Source organism: Salvelinus namaycush, chromosome 42, assembly GCF_016432855.1.
Source record: "Salvelinus namaycush isolate Seneca chromosome 42, SaNama_1.0, whole genome shotgun sequence".
NCBI classification, from domain to species: domain Eukaryota; kingdom Metazoa; phylum Chordata; class Actinopteri; order Salmoniformes; family Salmonidae; genus Salvelinus; species Salvelinus namaycush.
In genome coordinates this window covers 5778038-5796891 of record NC_052348.1, presented here as the reverse complement: position 1 = coordinate 5796891, position 18854 = coordinate 5778038, and the positions used below count along the sequence as shown (strand labels likewise).

Sequence of the window (18854 nt, the reverse complement as noted above, 5' to 3'; positions counted from 1 at the left end):
AGTGAAAACAAGTCACTGCTAATCATCTGAGAAGGGTCCTAAAACGGGCCACTGCTAAGAAGGGTACTAGCTTCTAAAGTCCTAGGAGGGCATAGAACGCAGAGCTTTTCAACTCCATGCTTGGAGGGCCGAGCCCCAAACACGGTGTCCCTCTCTACGATTCTAATCGTGACATGAATCAATCCATTGGCGAGCAACTAGGTAGAAAAGAAAACAGCAGTACTTCAGCTCTGCAGGCCTGCAATTAAAAAGCCTTGGTGAGGGCCTCTATACTGTCTTTCAATCTCTGTGAATCCGACCTGACATCCATTTAATAGGCTTGACCTTTCCTATTCGCGGCTAGGCGGTGAGGAGGAGACAGACGTTGCGGGGGAGTTGGGAGCAAGAGCACCGTCTGTTAATTGGGTGTTTAGCCTTGGAAAGAAGACCTTTCGTGGCGTGCGAAGAGCTGAAAAGCCCCACAGGGGACTTGCGGAGTCTTTGGACAGCAGGCTAGAGAACCTCATTTTTCTAAAACACTCCTATGCTAATGCTAACACTAACTGCTAATGAGTTTGAAGGTGAAGGGAATGTGGTAGTAAGAGTGAAGCAGCTAGCCTAGTGCTGAAGGAAATGCCCTTTCAGTGTAGAGAGGATCATTATTCAGGCAGGCTTAATGCTAATGCTACATCGCTAATGATAATAGCTAAATGCTAATGCGAGAAAGTGTAATGAGGGGTGAAGCAGCTAGCGCAAAGAGAATTGCCCTTCCAGTGCAGAGAATGCTAATGCTACGTCGCTAATGCTAATGATTTTGAAGGTGAATGCGGCTATCTGCAGGAACGAACCAGGAGGGGTGATGTCATGCTAAGACAATTGCCCTTCAACTGTAAAGGGGGACAGCGTTCCCTTCATCCTTAATTTAGCGGAGTGGCTAAGGAAGTGGCTAAGGAATTCCCCCACTCAATGAATACATGGTGGATATAACATTGATATTGACATAGCCTACCATCAGGCTACTAGACAGGCACGATTAAAAAGAGAAGTAGATGACAACAGACCATTATTTAATTCTTCAATTAGCTGTAGCTAAGAATGGTATTAACTCCCCATAGATATACTGAATTACACAGGTGCAGGGTGAACTACGGGTAGTAGGATGATAAGGTGGTCTTTATACAAGGGCGAGTGGGTTATACTTACATCCCTTAGACCGGTCCTTTGCCCTCCGGAGGGGGTCTGGAGCAGGGAGAGAACTCTATTTGCGTTTACATTCTAGTCAGTTAGTAAATGCTCTTCCAGGAGCAATTAGGCAACTTCCTCCCAATTCAGAATTTCACCGTGAGGTCGTAGGGCACGTGGATCAAAAAGGTCACCGGTGCAAACAAAGTTTATAGACTCAGAGGTTAAAGTATCTTGGAAAGGTGACAAAGTCAAAAGGTTTGAAATGTAAAGAATGTCAAAGACAAACTCTTGGTGTGTCGAGTTGGATTGGGGAGCCCTTGTTTTGGTACCAGTCTCAATCTTTTGATTCTGTGTACCAGAATAATACTTTAAGTACCCTCCTGGTGATTTGGGCTCTTGTTACAGACAATCATACGTCTATTTTCATCGCTGTCATCAAATAGCAACAGGCCTAAAGAGTTTAGCTGTGACACAACCCTGACACACCACTCTCCCAGCTAACGGGTAAGCAATAGCAGACATTACATAGTCCTGAAAATGTGTGTGTTATTGTGTGTGCATGTCTGTGGGTGCTGTGGGTGTTTTTGCTGACCTCCGTGTGCGTGTGTGTGAGCATACATGTGTTTGTATGCGTGTAGTTCGGTATGCACGCATAAGTGTGGGTGTATCTGTGCATACGTGTTTGCCGAGTTCCACATTCTTACACGGCATTGTAACTCAAGAGGGTTGTTTTTCACTGCTCGCTGCAAAGCAATCTTTGGAAGATCTTTTGTCCTTGCGTACGACAGGGCCTTTTAACAAATTACCCTAAACTGGATGGTATGAGGAAGATGAAAAAAAGAAACATGAGTTGCCAAACCAGACACATTTATCTTCAACATTTTTCAACCTAACTGAAATCTAACTAATGATACATCTGCAAATACTTCAACTGAGCCCTCTTGACTATTTGTCAGTCAAGCCCTCTTCTTCCTGAACTAAACTGAAATCCTTTGCCTCTAAATAAAACTGAACCACATTCCATCCATTAACGCCCTATCGATTGATCACTGTGCGTACACAACCCTGCAGGGGTAAACATGTCTCTGTCCCATTCGCCAATGGGCATGCAACAAAGTGTCCCTGTGTGTGTGTGTGTGTGAGGTCAGGGGGAACGAGGGCCAAGCGAGCTGCATGCTCTCTCTCTGCATGTGTGTGTGGTGGGGGGGTCAAGGTGGCATTCCTCAACACCTCAGAGACTAGCCTAATGGACAGATCCTTGTAGAGGGGGAAAAATAAAATAATCTGGTGTTGATGCACTCTGTGAAAGTGAAAAGGGTAGAATGAAGTAGGAGAGGGAGAGAAAAGGCAGGGGAGGGTTTGGGGAATTGGTTGGTTTTGGTTCTCTTTCAATATGGGTTCAAATTGGAGAGTTATGGAAGTCTTCCTGGTACTTCACAAAATTGAATCCATCGCACTCCCTCCATCTTCCCCCCGTTTTCCCTCTCTTTCAATATTTTAGCCATGTTGTATTTGCAATATGATGACACATCAGTGTTCAAGACAGCCAAGTGGCACAGGATCAGTGAGGCTGTGTAAACATGACGAGCATTGACAAGATTGCAGAGGCGAAAGCACTAAAGGCCATACACCATTTGGACAGGCAGCCAAGATGTTAGAAGTGAAAATGCAAGCAACATATTGTTTTTGTGCCTGTATTGTAGGTTATTTGAAGAGCCTGGTTTGGGATTGACGTTTCTGTGTTCCAAATGAAAGCGGAATACTGTTTTGAGGTTAGGGAAGAAAAACCTCGGGTTTTCATTGAAACCATTTTTGTCCTGTCCACTGTTGGGTTTGGCTATGGTGCAGTGCTGCGATGTAGTGGTACTGTTCTGTTCCAACAGACAAATAGTAGCCAATCTAATCATATCACAAAAAAAACAATTTAAAAAAAAGGTACAGTTCTCAATCAAAAACAATAAATTACCTAAATCAAATACTATAATGCAATACTAAACAATGCAAATTAACTTTTAAAAAAGTAAAATAAATACTTGTTTATCACTCCTTAATGAATTATTCATACTTTGAGTGCAAATACTTACTGCTGGACTATTCCATTCACATTTGCCCCTCATTGTTGATTTGATGACAACTTATGAATTGTTATCAACATCATACATCCAGTCCACTAATACGCAAGTGGTTGACAGCCTATGGTTTGTGAGGCATGTCCATTCAAACAAAGCCTACTATGACTGACATTACACCTGCAAACACAGCAAAAACCATGACCTTTCATTTACAGACAGCAAGTGCAAGAGTGCCCCAAAAAACAAATCTTACCGTCATAAAAATCAAAAGCAGGGAGACTTATTTGGGAGAGACGGACATCGGCGATCTCAATTCCACACTCCACCTCAGGCTTTAAATCCAGAGTCTAGTCTGTCCGTTCCTGGGAAGCACACAGATGCAACAGAGAGAAGAGAAAACAGAGTTAAAGAGAGTTAAAAAGAGAGAGAGAGAGAGTTCCCTGTTTAGGTGAAGCAGTGATGAGATAGCATGTCTGCGTCTCAAAATAGGGCTGCAACTACAGGACTGGAAAGTTACCCCTAGAGTAGGGGGGTCAGAGTGTGTGGAAATGTGTATGGGGGGGGGGGGGGGTGGATAAAGTGACAGGACCTGCTTCTGAATATACATACATACATACACACGTACAGCCATCACACACCTCCCCATCCCAGGCATGAGCTATACCAGCAGTGCAGTAGCTCAGTAGCAGACAGGCATTCCTCTGGCCAGATCAGCAGCACAGTAAAAATAAATGATGAATAGGAGAAGGGGGACGAAATGGGTCGACTTTGTGGAGTGAGGTGTCAGAGGTAGTGCACAACCATCTCTCCCCAGCGTCGCTATTTGAACGGCTATGTCCGTGCCACTAACTTATTGAGGGCCATGGAAAGTAGTTTCTGTACAGAAACGAAGCTGAGCAACAAGCCACATTTGATATAGCCCATGCAGTCTCCGAATGGTTTATGGAACATGCCGTACACAATCTTTCGCTCTCTGCTGTTGACAGTTTGATCATCTGTCAGAAAAGTTGGCCAGGCTCAGTGTGATGATCCGCGCGCACATAAACATTAAGCACACACACAGACACACCCTCCCTTCCAACCTATCCCGACCAGCTATTCGCAGGCAAGTGATGTAACCAGAGCTATATTCACCTTGCATTTAGAGGCTGGTCATCGCATGCCGAAACACAGCTACTGGACAACTTCCACCTCTCTAAACGCAGCAGTAAACCAAACAGACACAAATAGATGCAGCAAGGGGGACACACACACAACATAACATAAGCTTCATCCACCTGGTCCCTGAGATGTTCATTAAGTTCCTTTAATGAAGCCTTTGGATGAGTGAAATTAAAAACTCACTGGTGGTCACTGATGAGGTAACCAATACTGATCAATGATTCAACATATTTAAGAAAAGGAGTTAGCTATCGTGGACGAGCCTCAATTCATTACCGCAATTTCTCCCGTGAACTTCACCGGCTCACACTCAAGTGCTCTCTCATGGGCTTCGTCCCAATATAATACATTAATTTCCTACTTTCCAATCAAAACAGATGGATGACAAGACTGGATAGGTTTTCATTTAATTGTTTTCATCAAGATGAGTAATTTAAAATCAGTGGCCATGAAGGAAATGAGGAAGCTTTCAAGGAAATAGCCGAATGGAGAGATGTTTAACTTGTTTCCAATGGTTTCCACAGGCAGAGGCTTCCATAACATACATGCCTACAGAAACTGCTGTGGACAACCACTCCCTTTTCTTGTGGATTTTGGGTAACTCCTACAATTGCCAACCACAAGAGCTACTTTGGCCATTTGGGGTGCAGCTTTTTCCTGTTGTGAGGCCTGCTGTTTACAGAAAGGCACATTGACGTACAGCACAGTGCCTATTACGTGGTTCCCACTGTGGACGTGCTAAGAGAAATGGAGATTTTCATGTTGTTGGAGAGGACAATGCTTTCATTTTTTGTGATGTGAGAGAAAAAAACTAGTTGTGCTCCATCCACTGCTATAAGTTTATTTTGCGTTAAAAATGGTGCCAATGGTCTGTATAGATAACTTCAGAACTTTACTTAACATCATGTATTCGTGAGCTATAAATATGACTCGCATGTGAAGGTACCGTACAAAACATAGACTAACTTCATTTCACAAAAAGTATATTTGCATAATTATAAAGGTCATGCAACCTGAATTGCAAGTCTTTTGATCATCCACATGCTTTGAGACACAGAACTCACTGTCAATCGAATAGGTGTTTAAATGATTCTGATGCTAACTAACGTGATGCTAACTAATACCAGTTTCTAAACCCAGTAGCGCAACATCGCAAAACGTCCGGGAACATTTGTCAAGCAAACCAAGAAGACGGGGTTTGTGGTTTGAAAATTCTTAAGTTGTTCATTTTCTCAAAATCTAAAAAAGCACAACCCTAGATTGGAGCCAATGTCTTCAAGTAGTTGAACGTGTTATTACTCCAACTTTATGAAAGTGACAAACTGACACGTTTTTTATTTTAGTCCAAAACAACTCTATATCAAAGGAGTGCCTTTGATTTGATGGCATGAACAAGCGCAGTTCGGCACGAGACGACCGTTAGACACGATGACGTGTTTCTGCACATGAGCTTAGCTAGCCAATGTCACGAGAAGCAGTTTCTGCCTGTCTTCATACTGTGCCATCTTTGCTAATACTTTCAACTAGTTAGCTTGACGCTAATGGATACTAAACAACAAGCTAACTCCTTGCGATAGAGCTAGCAACAAGTCAACCGCAAACTGTGCTAACAACAAACTAAGTCCTTGCAATAGAGCTAGCAACAGTTGAACCGCTAGCACAGTGATAACAAGAAGGCCCAGAGAAACTATCATCCGCCTGCATGTCCAGCAACTATGCAGTGTGACAAAATAGTAAATGGAGCATCGATTCAGCCAGCTGCCCGTCCCGGATCAGCACAGTCTGAGTCCCCCTGTCACCCTGCCAATGATGGAGTGGTAACGCTCAAATCCCCTCTAAAAAGGTACCGACGGCCACCATGGAAACAAGCAGCGCTGACGACATGATAACATGTCTCCTGCCACTGAGGTAGTCCCCTTCTAAGCCTGAGACCTTGAGGACCACAGCGATTGCGGCGTCAGCTGTCATGATTAAGTGGCAACTGGTAGCGCTAAAAACCGCCGATCGAACACGTGCCGGGGATAGCTGCGGTATCTCGGCGAGCTGAGAATTGACATGTGCTAATGATGTAACATTGGGGGGATATTCAGGTCGATCATGGACCTAAAAGGAGCGGTCTGTCATTCTGTCTGTTATTTTGAGGGCCAGAAGGAGAGCAATTTCCAGTCTGTTCCATTTCAGTTCTAGTCATGAAGAGAGATGCTGGTACTGACTAGTCTTACGGCATTTAAACACAAATTGGGCATTTTCGTGAATGCTGTTCAGGTAGAAACTTCAGTAATACAGATATTAAAAAATGATTAACCAAATATGGTGCACAAACAGCTCTGGAATTATCTCATTAAAGTACCAGAGACCAGAAAAGCTGGCGCACGCGCACACACACGAGCCAATCAGGACTAGACGGGGCACGTCAACATCGTCTCACTGGCCTGATTTCAACACTCAATCCATTATCAGCACCAATATGGGTCCAGCCATTCCCAGCTAAGTAAGTGACAAGTTATAAAAAGCAGAGGAGCAGGGTAAACACAAATTACAGTGACACTGTGTGTACCAAATGACACTATTCCCTATAGAGTGTACTTCCTATAGGGCTCTGGTCAAAGTAATGCATTCTCCCTGGAATAGAGTGCCATTTGGGGCACATCCAACCTCAGTTTAGGGATGGACCAAAAAATATAAAAACAGGGCCCTAGGCCTATATTTCACCCCACTAGCAAACATCCCAGAAAATAACCTTAAGCCAGTGACATTTTTATTTATGGGTGGTTGGCTTCATACAAATATAATTACTCTATGGTTGGCTTAATATATATGTCACCTATGGATAACGAGGAACACTGTCCTGGTATGCTGATTATATAAAACCTGTCATAATAGCCTGTTTATAAGTTGCCGTGGTTAACGCAACATAAACTAGGCCTAAGTTAAATCATATAGAGAGCTACAGTATACAGTAGTCGGCTATGTGACCTTTGCCATGTAAAGGTTAGATACAGCACTATAAGATTAATGGCAAAATGGCCCCGAATAGAATTCAACATAGGCTATGGCTAAAGTTGAAATACCCTTGACATATAAAATAAACTGCATCCCACTGTTGAGCCTGAACCTTACACGTGTTGGGAGATCGATGTCATAAGTGGGAACATTATTCTCCTATGATAGGAGTGCTGTAAGAACATTATGGACATTATGACACGAGTCATCCATCAATCCTGCTCAACCTCTCCCAGACTCCCTCACACCTCTGCCCTGGGACCCACCGACGGGCCCATTTCCTGCCGCCTCGCCCGGCAGCCAATCGGGCACCCACGCTCACTACTTCCCTCGCATTCTGCCCGGTAACAGGATCCAAACTGTTGGCGGGGGCGCTCTGGCATTTTGGCTGAGGACGTGTCAACCCCGGGATTTACACATACTTGACTGGTGCAGGGTTTAGAGACGGGAGGCTTTCTTTAGCGCCACACCTCTTTCATCAAACCGGGAGAGACAGGAGCAAGGAAGGGAAAGAGGGAAAGCCAGAGAGAGGGAGAGTGGCATGGCATTTAGGATGGGTGTGGCACGGGTGGTGTGTGTGTGTAGCACGTACTTCCTTTACATACCCAAATGCCAGTTCCGCTATACCGGCACCTATTGCAGAGGCGTTGGCGCAAACTACTCTCGCAGCTGGTACACCGTCCAGTCGCGTGTGTCATCGCGGAAATAGAATACACAGAGAGGAGAGAAAAAGAGCGAAACGGATGTCGGATTATCATTAATACTTTCCTCCCCCGTAATCTTTACGGCTCACTTTCACCGCCTACCCCGGGCCCACAAAGGTCACAGAGGAACAAGCATTGGGCCAGGGCCAGAGGGGCACCACCACTGTGCCTTTTCAGAGAGAGCTTGACCTTTGACCCCCATGAATCACTGCACTTTTCCCCACATGCAACAAACAGGACGTAAACAAACGAGACCCGGGAAGGGAGTAGCTGGTTTGACACTTTGAAAGCGGTCTTATAAAGAAACTTAGGCTTCATACATTCAATAACCTCAGAAAGAACTCCTACAATCGAAACACTGCAGGCTTAAGCTTTCAGTACTTTGTGTTGATATCTAGAATATTCTACAGCGCCCTAAAGCGTTATAGAGGATTTGCTTGACTCAGCAATAGCTGTTTCTAGACTGTAGCACCCACTGTAGCACTTCAGAAAAGTACAATAGTCCTGCTACATGTAGAGAGAAAAAGCTATTGTGTGCCCTCTTTCACACAGAGAAGATCTGGTTGGTGTTCTGGTGACATCGACCCCTCTTGAAGCTGTGAAAATAGTGACCGGCTCCCAAAGGACACCCTAACCCCTATATAGTGCACTACTTTCGACCATAGCCCTATGAATAGGGTGCCATTTGGGACAAACACACAACGTGTCATATCCAGCTGCCTGAGGGTAAAGGTCAATTGGGTCCTTTGTCACAAGAAACTCAGCCGTGGGACTTCCTTATCCAGGTCATGTCCATGTAAAAGGACCCATGAGCACCAACTTGAAGTTCATAGGAGCAAGTTCATAGGAGTATATCAAATTGGGTACCGAATGAAAGCTAAGGGTCTATATAAAAATAAAAAAATGAAGGCATATACACACTGAGGCACATTGACTGACCAGGTGAAAGCTATAACCCCTTATTGGTGTCACCTGTTTAATCCACTTCAAATCAGTGTAGATGAAGTGGAGGAGACGGGTTAAAAGAAGGATTTTTAAGCCTTGAGACAATTGAGCCATGGATTGTGTGTGTGCCATTCAGAGGGTGAATGGGGAAAACAAAAGATTTAAGTGCCTTTAAACAGGGTATGGTAGTAGGTGCCAGGCACACCAGTTTGAGTGTGTCAAGAACTGCAACGCTGCTGGGTTTTTCACTCACAACAGTTTCCCGTTTGTATCAAGAATGGTCCAGCACCCAAAGGACATCCAGCCAACTTGACAGAACTGTGGGAAGCATTGGAGTCAACTTCGGCCAGCATCCTTGTGGAATGCTTTCAACACCTTATAGAGTCCATGCCCCAACGAATTGAGGCTGTTCTGAGGTCAAAAGGTGGTGCAACGCAATATTAGGAAGGAGTTCCTAATGTTTTGTACACTCAGTGTGTGTGTATACTTTTTATAGCTATTGTTTACAGGCTTCCTGGGCCGTATACAGCGTTCCTCACAGAGTTCCCAGAATTTTCAAATCGGACCTTGTAGTCATGGCAGATATTGTAATTTTTGGTGACTTTAATATTCACATGGAAAAGTCCACAGACCCACTCCAAAAGGATGTTGGCGCTATCATCAACTCAGTAGGTTTTGTCCAACATGTCTCCAGACCGCATCATTTCCAGACATACCCTGGATCTAGTTTTGTCCCGTGGAAAAAATATTCTGGATCTAAATGTTTATCCTCATAATCCTGGCCTATCAGACCATCATTTTATTACACTTGCAATCGTAAACAAATAATCTGCTCAGACCCCAATCAAGGATCATCAATTCTCGGACAAACCAAAGATTCCAAGATGCCCTTCCAGACTCCCTCCACCTACCCAAGGACGTCAGATTACAAAACTCATTTAACCAACTGATTGAAGATCTTAATTTAACCTTGCGTAATACCCTAGATGCAGTTGCACCCTTAAAAACAAAGACATTTGGTCCCTGGTATACAGAAAATACCCGAGCCCTGAAGCGAACTTCCAGGAAATTGGAAGGGAAATGGCGCCACACCAAACTGGAAGTCTTCCTACTAGTTTGGAAAGACAGTACAGTCTGCACAGTCAGTCTGGTTTTAGACCCCATCATAGCACTGAGGACTGCACTTGTGAAGGTGGAAATGACCTTTTAATGGTGTCAGACCAAGGCTCTGCATCTGTCCTCGTGCTCCTAGACCTTAGTGCTGCTTTTGACACCATTGATCACCAAATTCTTTTGGAGATATTAGAAACCCGAATTGGTCTACACAGACAAGTTCTTGCCTGGTTTAGATCTTATCTGTCAGAAAGATATTGGTTTGTCTCTGTGGATGGTTTGTCCACTGACAAATCAATTGTAAGCTTGTGTTCCTCAAGGTTCCGTTTTAGGACCACTATATATTCTAGTTCTTGGGGATGTCATTCAGAAACACAATGTCAACTTTCACTGCTTTGCAGACAACACAGCTTAAGCCTACCCTGGACGCCTGTGTTTCAGACATAAGTAAGTGGATGGCGGCAAATGTTTTACTTTTAAACTCGGACAAAACAGAGATGCTAGTTCTAGGTCCCAAGAAACAAAGAGATCTGCTGTTGGATCTGACAATTAATAGTTGTACAGTCGTCTCAAATAAAACTACTCTGCACCCTCTTTTGACAAACATATCAAGACTATTCTAAGGACAGCTTTTTCCATTTTAGGAACATCACAATAATCCAAAACTTTTTTCCTAAAAATTATGCAGAAAACCTAATCCATGCTTGTCACTTCTAGATTAGACTACTGCAATGCTCTAATCTCTGGCTACCCGGATAAAGCACTAAAAAAACTTCAATTAGTGCTAAACACGGCTGCTAGAATCCTGACTAGAACCAAAATATTTGAGTAGAACCAAATATGTGTGCTAGCCTCTCTACATTGGCTTCCTGTTAAGGCTAGGGCTGATTTCAAGGTTTTACTGCTAACCTACAAAGCATTACATGGGCTTGCTCCTACCCATCTCTCCGATGATTTGGTCCTGCCGTACATACCTACACATATGCCACGGTCAAAAGACACAGGCCTCCTTATGGTCCTTAGAATTTATAAGCAAACAGCTGGAGGCAGGGCAGGATTTCTCCGATAGAACTACATTTTTACGGAATGATCTGCCTATCCATGGGAGAGACGCAGACTCTGTCTCGACCTTTAAATCTTTACTGAAAACTCATCTCTCCAGTAGATCCGATGAGTGAGTGTAATCTGGCCCAGGGGTGAGAAGGTGAACAGCGAAGAACCGCCCTTGCGGTCTCTGTCTGGCCGGCTCCCCTCTCCCCACTGGGATTCTCTGCCTCTGACCCTATTACAGGGGCTGAGTCACTGGCTTTCTAGTGCTCTTTCATGCTGTCCCTCGGAGGGATGCGTCACTTGAGTGGGTTGAGTCACAGACGTGATCTTCCGGTCCAGGTTTGCGCCCCTCTCAGGCTCGTGCGGTGGAGGAGATCTTTGTGGGCTATACTCAGCCTGGTCTCAGTGTAGTACGTTGGTGGTCGGTTGATATCCTTCTAGTGGTGTGGGGGCTGTGCCTTGGCAAAGTGGGTGGGGTTACATCCTGCCTGGTTGGCCCTGTACGGGGGTATCGTTGGACAGGGCCACAGTGTCCCCCGACCCACCCCTGTCTCCAGTATCTATGCTGCAATAGTCTGTGTCGGGGGGCTAGGTCAGTCTTATATCTGGTGTAACTATCATGTCTTATATGGTGTCCTGTGTGAATTCAATCTAATTTTCTCTCTCTCCCCCTCCTCTCCGGGAGAATCTGAGTCCAAGAATCATGCCTCAGGACTACCTGGCCTGATGACTCCTGGTTGTACCCAGCCCACCTGGTCGTGCTGTTGCTTCAGTTTCAACTGTTCTACCTGCGGCTAGGGAAGCCTGACCTGTTCACCAGACGTGCTACCTTGTCCCGGACCTGTTGTTTTCGACTCCCTCTCTCTACCGCATCTGCTATCTCGACCTCTGAATGCTTGGCTATGAAAAGCCACCTGACATTTACTCCTGAGGTTCTGACCCGTTTCACCCTCTACAACCACTGTGACTATTATTTGACCCTGCTGGTCATCTATGAACATCTTGAAGAACAATCTGGCCTTAATAGCCATGTACACTTATAATCTCTACCTGGCACAGCCAGAAGAGGACTGGCCACCCGTCAGAGCCTGGTTCCTCTCTAGGTTTCTTCCTAGGTTCCTGCCTTTCTAGAGAATTTTTCCTAGTCACCGTGCTTCTACTGTACATCTGCATTGCTTGCTGTTTGGGGTTTTAGGCTGGGTTTCTGTGTAGCACTTTGTGACATCTGCTAACGTAAAAAGGGCATTATAAATACATTTGATTGATTGAACAGTTGAAGTCGGAAGTTTATATACACCTTGGCCAAATGCATTTAAACTCAGTTTCACAATTCCTGACATGTAATACTCGTAAAAATTCTGTGTCTTAGGTCAGTTAAGATCACCACTTTATTTTAAGAATGTGAAATATCAGAATAAGAGAGAATTATTTATTTCAGCTTTAATTTATTTCATCACATTCCCAGTGGGTCAGAGGTTTACATGCATTTGGTAGCATTGCATTTAAATTGTTTAACTTGGGTCAAACGTTTTGGGTAGTCTTCCACAAGCTTCCCACAATAAGTTGGGTGAATTTTGGCCCATTCCTCCTGACAAAGCTGGTGTAACTGAGTCAGGTTTGTAGGCCTCCTTGCTCGCACACGCTTTTTCAGTTCTGCCCACAAAACTTCTATAGGATTGAGGTCAGGGCTTTGTGATGGCCACTGCAATACCTTGACTTTGTTGTCCTTAAGCCATAACTTTGGAAGTATGCTTGGGGTCATGGTCCATTTGGAAGACCCATTTGCGACCAAGCTTCCTGACTGAGGTCTTGAGATGTTGCTTCAATATATCCACATAATTTTCCTGCCTCATGATGCCATCTATTTTGTGAAGTGCACCAGTCCCTCCTGCAGCAAAGCACCCCCACAACATAATGCTGCCACCACCGTGCTTCACGGTTGGGATGGTGTTCTTCGGCTTGCAAGCATACCCCTTTATCCTCCAAACATTACGATGGTCATTATGGCCAAACAGTTATATTTTTGTTTCACCAGACCAGAGGATATTTCTCCAAAAAGGTCCTTTGCTGTTGTTCTGGGATTGATTTGCACTTTTCGCACCAAAGTACGTAATCTCAAGGAGACAGAACGCGTCTCCTTTCTGAGTGGTATGACGGCTGCATGGTCCCATGGTGTTTATTCTACAATGCAGAAATAGTAAAAATAAAGAAAAACCTTGGAATTAGTAGGTGTGTCAACTTTTGACTGGTACTGTACATAGTGTTGTTTTGCTCTACTGTGCTGTACTTATGTCCAAACATAGACGTCGATGTTCGTTTCAGATTTGGTCTGACCCGGACCAATCAAAGTTGGTCTTGTTTAGGGGCAGGGCTCATTAAAATAATAGCGAGTGTGTAGAATAATACCCAAATATGAAAAGGAGGATATTGCATATTTATACATTTGTGCATCCATTTAGGATACATCACCATGAAGAGAATGACATATACATAATTATGCATTTCTGTGTAGCACAGATCAGGGACCCATGATGAAATTCCGTTACCATAATTCTGTTACCGGCTGTAAATCCACTTCACGTTCAATAATCAAAAGAGATTTTTTCAAAGTCAAGGTGTCATAACTGACACCGCATTCTTTCTGCAGACATCTTTTAATCTTTAAATCAGGGAAGATATTTCGTAACGTTTTGGGGAAAACGTGGACGAATAAAACAGAATTTATGAAATTCTTTGCACAGTCCTTCAAGTAAATGTGTTTTTATCAAATGTTCTGTGGAAATTGTTAAAAGTGCATTGAGTTGTATGGTTTCTTAAACTTTGACATTAATGGTTTCGTTTGGCATAGATTTTAAGCGGAAAAAAAATCGGGAGTTTCAGCGCAATTCTATTTCCGTGGAATTGCCCTACATTGGATCCACACTGCAGAGGTCTACAGCTGATTGGACGGATCCCTTCTTCCTGCTTCCTCTGTCACACTATAGGCTCTCAAATCCTTGCATCCCATCTCCATTTGGAACAGAATGCAGCCCGTTATGATTCCTATTTGGATTCCCATTAGCTGTTGAGGAAGCAGCAGCCATTCATACAGGGGTCCACACCAAAAACACAGAACATTAAATGGACAACAGCAACACAAATGTAAACTAAGAACACTATGACTATTTAAAAACCAGACAAGAGACCATTCTCCACTGATCTAGCCTTGTGTGACTATGTAATCCCACTATATCTAATCAGGCTAAGGGCAAAAGGGCAACTCTGAGCTGCTTACTCTGAGGGAAGCCCTAAAGTCCACAGCATGCAACCTTCAACTTCACTTCATCATTTTGAAGAATTCGCAATTACCGTGACATGTAGTCGTTTTACTTACTTTAGTTAAATTCACTGACTAAATCATTGTAAGTAAGAGCGTGCTCAGAATGACTGAAATGTAAACTGATGGCAAACACATAAGATAGTTGGAAGGGTTTTACTAAGACGAACGTTTCTGTGGAAAACTGGCATGGGAAAACTACAGTACATCTGAATAAAAGGTCATCGAGTTGCTGTATTGGAGATCAGTAAGTATGCTCCACGGCCCTTTTGTCAAAAGGGTTCTGAGAAACAGTCCAGGCAAGCTTTTCAAAGACAGACCACTTGAGCCACGCCATCAGCTCTTCTTCTACAGCAGGAAAGAGCGAGACAGAGACAAAGGAAGAGTGAATGGGCAAGCAAGGGAAATAGAAAAAGGAAGAGCGCTGGAGAGAAGAGGGAATAAAACAGAGCGAGAGAGAATGTGCGGCCCGTTTTGTACTGTCGACAGAAACCGTATGGCATTCTCCAAATCCCAGATAGCCCGCCTAGATCCTGCACCACTCCCCTCTGCTCTCACTCAGTAACTCAAACGAGCAGGTAGCAGGTGCAGCCACATAGCTGTAGTGGTGGGTGACCGTAACACCATCCCTCCCTGGGCCATCAATCAAGTGAAAATGCGATGATTGTCCCATTAATGTATGGTTATATTTAAGCCGTCCCTCCGGACTGTTTATTGGCTAGCTCGTCTTAGTGACATCCATTCAAACGCCAAGTTGCCAACTGTTGATTCCCATTATGAGTTTCATTGGACAAGGTTGGATTTCTCTCTTGTTCACACACAAACACACGTTACAAAGTAGTTTCCAAATACACACAACTACATCCAGAATTACACACAAACCCTCCTGCAAACACACACACCCCAGACTCGCTCTCAGGTACACTCATAGACACGGTATGCGGTTCCCGTAGTGATAGCATTAGGAAAGGAAAGGAGGGTTACCTAGTCAGTTGTACAACTGACTGCCCTAAACTGAAATGTGTCTTCCGCATTTAACCCAACCCCTCTGAATCGGAGAGGTGCGGGGGGCTGCCTTAATCGACATCCACATTGTCGGCGCTCGGGGGAACAGCCTTGATCAAGTGCAGAACGTCAGATTTTTACCTTGTCTGCTCGGGGATTCGATCCAGCAACCTTTCGGTTACTGGCCCAACGCTCTAACCACTAGGCTACCTGCGGCCAAACATTATACACTATTCATAAAAAATAAAAAAATTGAGCAGGAAGAGAGGGAGAAATTGAAATGAGTGTGTGTGTGTGTGTGTGCTTGTACGTGCGTGTCTAACTAAATGACTAGACCAACAACAGGAAGTTACCATCGGCCTTTCACTTTTCCTCATTACATCATCCCTTTATTTGTGGGTGGGGCCGAGTTACAGTAAAAAAAGGATTCAAGCCTCTTGAACATTTCCTGTCAGATCTGGGATGTCGACTCTGGGCATGAGTGAGCTCACTGAGCTACCGTATGTCTGAGACACAGCGGCTGTGAAAAGAGACTAAAGTATTATGGCTGACTTAAATAGCCTACATGACAGTCCAGCTGTTCTATGTGACAGCATTCATTTCTCCAACTGAATATGCCATGATAAGCCATCAACTTTCTTAAAAATAAAATTCAAACGTAAAACAAGTCATTTATTTTGTGCTACCGCATAACTTATCAACTAATTTGATACAAAACATAAACCAACACCCTATGATCTTTAGGCAAATAATTATTAGAATTTTATGACTCATCAATAATTGCCTACTATGGCATATGTTAAGACTGATTGCCATTGTTGAAGGGCATAGCAGTGAGTGGAGGAAGTGAAACCCCAGTAATGCTGCAACAATTGGCCAGGGTAATCTTCTTAATGTGCACTAAGCCTTTGATGCCCATGCAGTGGGGACGGTGTAATGACACAAGACCATTCTGCTAGAGCCCAGTGAGTGAAGGGTGGTTAATGAGCATTTGAATCCAAAGAAAGTGATTTTGTTCATCAGTGAAAGTGAGTGGGTGACAACAATTTCAAATCAATTTTATCACTATGGTTTTAAAATGTTCAATGAAAGAGGGAAGAAGGGGGCATTATTTGGAGGTATGAAAAACTGGAGAAAATATAACTTAATATAACTGGTTTTCCAAGTAGGCTATAGTCGTTTCATTCAATATCTCTTATACAACTTAGAAAGTAAACATGGATGGGGTTGATTGCTGGCTTGGCAAATGGTCACCCAGTCCAGGGTTTCCCAAACTCAGGCCTGGGCCCTCCAGCCCCCTGGGAGCATGGGTTGGTTTTTCCGTAGCACTAACACAGCCGATTCAACTCATCATCACGCTTTGATTATTTGAATCAGCTGTGTAGTGCTTGTGCAAAAACGAAAATGTACACCCAGGGGCAACCTGGTCTCAAAGCATTTCGTATTATTCTGTACGTAAACCCATGACACTCCATTTAATTAAAGGGAAAGGGGGATTCCTAGTCAGTTGTACGACTGAATGCCTTCAACTGAAATGTGTGTTCCACATTTAACCCAACCCCTCTGAATCAGAGAAGTGCAGGGGTCTGCCTTAAATCAACATTCCACGTCTTTCATCAACCGTATGATATGTTACGTTTCGTATAGTATGCATTACTTTGTGGATGTTCATCTCCCATTTTGTATGATATGTTACGAATTACAATTTGTAATATATGTTACGAATTTGAAAATTTTATTTTACGAATTCTAGCTAGGTGGCTAACGTTAGCTAGCTGGCTAACATTAGCTAGGCTAGGGTTTGGGTTAAGATATATGCCCACCCACCATACTTTCGTTTTTGCCTTAAGTAACCATCTGTTTTATGTAACCATAACAAAAGTAACATATTATACTAATTTGAGTGTGCCGGATTTACATGTACTATGTTACATCTAATCTATGAGACCAGGCTGCCAGCGGGGGCCCCAGGACCGAGTTTGGGAAACACAAAAGCAAGAGCAGTGCAACAATGTCATTATTGTATTCAACAAGACATCCCCTTTTCTCCTCACAACCCCCGGGCCGGTCTCCACTAATGACAGTTTAATGATGGTCCTTGCCTAATTGTTATGTTAATTAAGGTGGCCAAATATTGGCGCATCAACTCGAGTGCATCCTTTCTTGTTCAAGAAGGTCACGCTAGATTGGGTTACCGTAATCCTTCTTACTCATTGCCAAGAACTGGCAACACCGGTCCATTGGAATGTGATCAAATCGAATTGAAGTCGAGTTATCTAGAAGTTGACAAGGAGAAACTCACCATAATAAAAGATCAAATTTGTTGTTCAAATTATGGTGAGTATTTTATAGGCTACAGTATAGCAAATTAATTGGGCAAACTAACAACCATTCCGCTATGGCAGAGGACATTTAGGCTCAGCATCAGCACTGTTGTTTTCGTGAATGCATTCCCAAATAAGCAAACTGCAAAACACGATGTTCCATTGTTGCATTCCTTTCAACATTGGCAACATTGTCTACTCTGCTCAGGATATTGGATAATAATGCTTTATCTTTGATATGAAACTCAGTTATACTAGCTACAATATTATCAGATGTGCGCTAATTGCCGTAGCGGCAGCTTGCAGTGGCTGTTACATTGCTTACCTCAATGCGAACGCGGAGACATCTGAAGAAATTCGCTCTGCAACAAAATACTGTATCAACCTAGTCGACAGGAGCCTGCTTGACCGGAATTAAAGTCCATACAAATCTGATATGAGACGAGAAAATGGACAGCGTATACCCTTTTGTCAAGAACAATTCCGAATGACACCTGCCTCGACTTCCTCAATTGGCTCGGTCCGATTTCAAATAAGCAAACGCGCATGGACGTTGCTAGTTCACGGTGCGGCCAGGCAAAAGCAAGGCACCACCCTTTCTCCCGAGTAACTTGCTCTCACTCGGAGCTATGGAGAAAGCATTGCAGTAAAACTGTCCCTTTACTCCTGGCAAAACGCCGTCCCACCACGACAACACCTCTTGACTGAAGAGGGGCTGGCTGAAGAGGAGGAGGAGACGAGCGCTCACATTTTTCCCGCATGCTCTGTGCGTCGTGGGTGGGTGCCCCCAATCTGACAGCCCAGGAACAGCTCGCGTTTATCAGATATCCAATAGCTCAAGCCTGCCTCATTGTTTCCCAGGGAAAGGGCGGTTGTACGCGAGGATGATGATGCTATATGCTGTGAGCCCCTCCATGTGCAAAAATGGCCTCGTGCAGTAGGTTACGGGGCAGCCGCGAGCAGCTCATTGGTCCCTCCCGTAGTCATGGCAACGACA

General features: G+C 44.0%; 1 long non-coding RNA gene across 1 annotated transcript in view; it reads right to left on the bottom strand.

Annotated features, from left to right (window-relative positions):
* LOC120035125 overlaps positions 1 to 18537 on the bottom strand; it is a 42655-nt gene extending 24118 nt beyond the window's left edge. Inside the window, exons 1-2 of the long non-coding RNA XR_005474112.1 lie at positions 18183 to 18537; positions 3490 to 3598 (exon numbers count right to left, since the gene is read on the bottom strand). This is a non-coding gene — a long non-coding RNA (uncharacterized LOC120035125). The remainder of the gene's footprint in view (positions 1 to 3489; positions 3599 to 18182) is intronic.
* Positions 18538 to 18854: the final 317 nt, after the last annotated feature.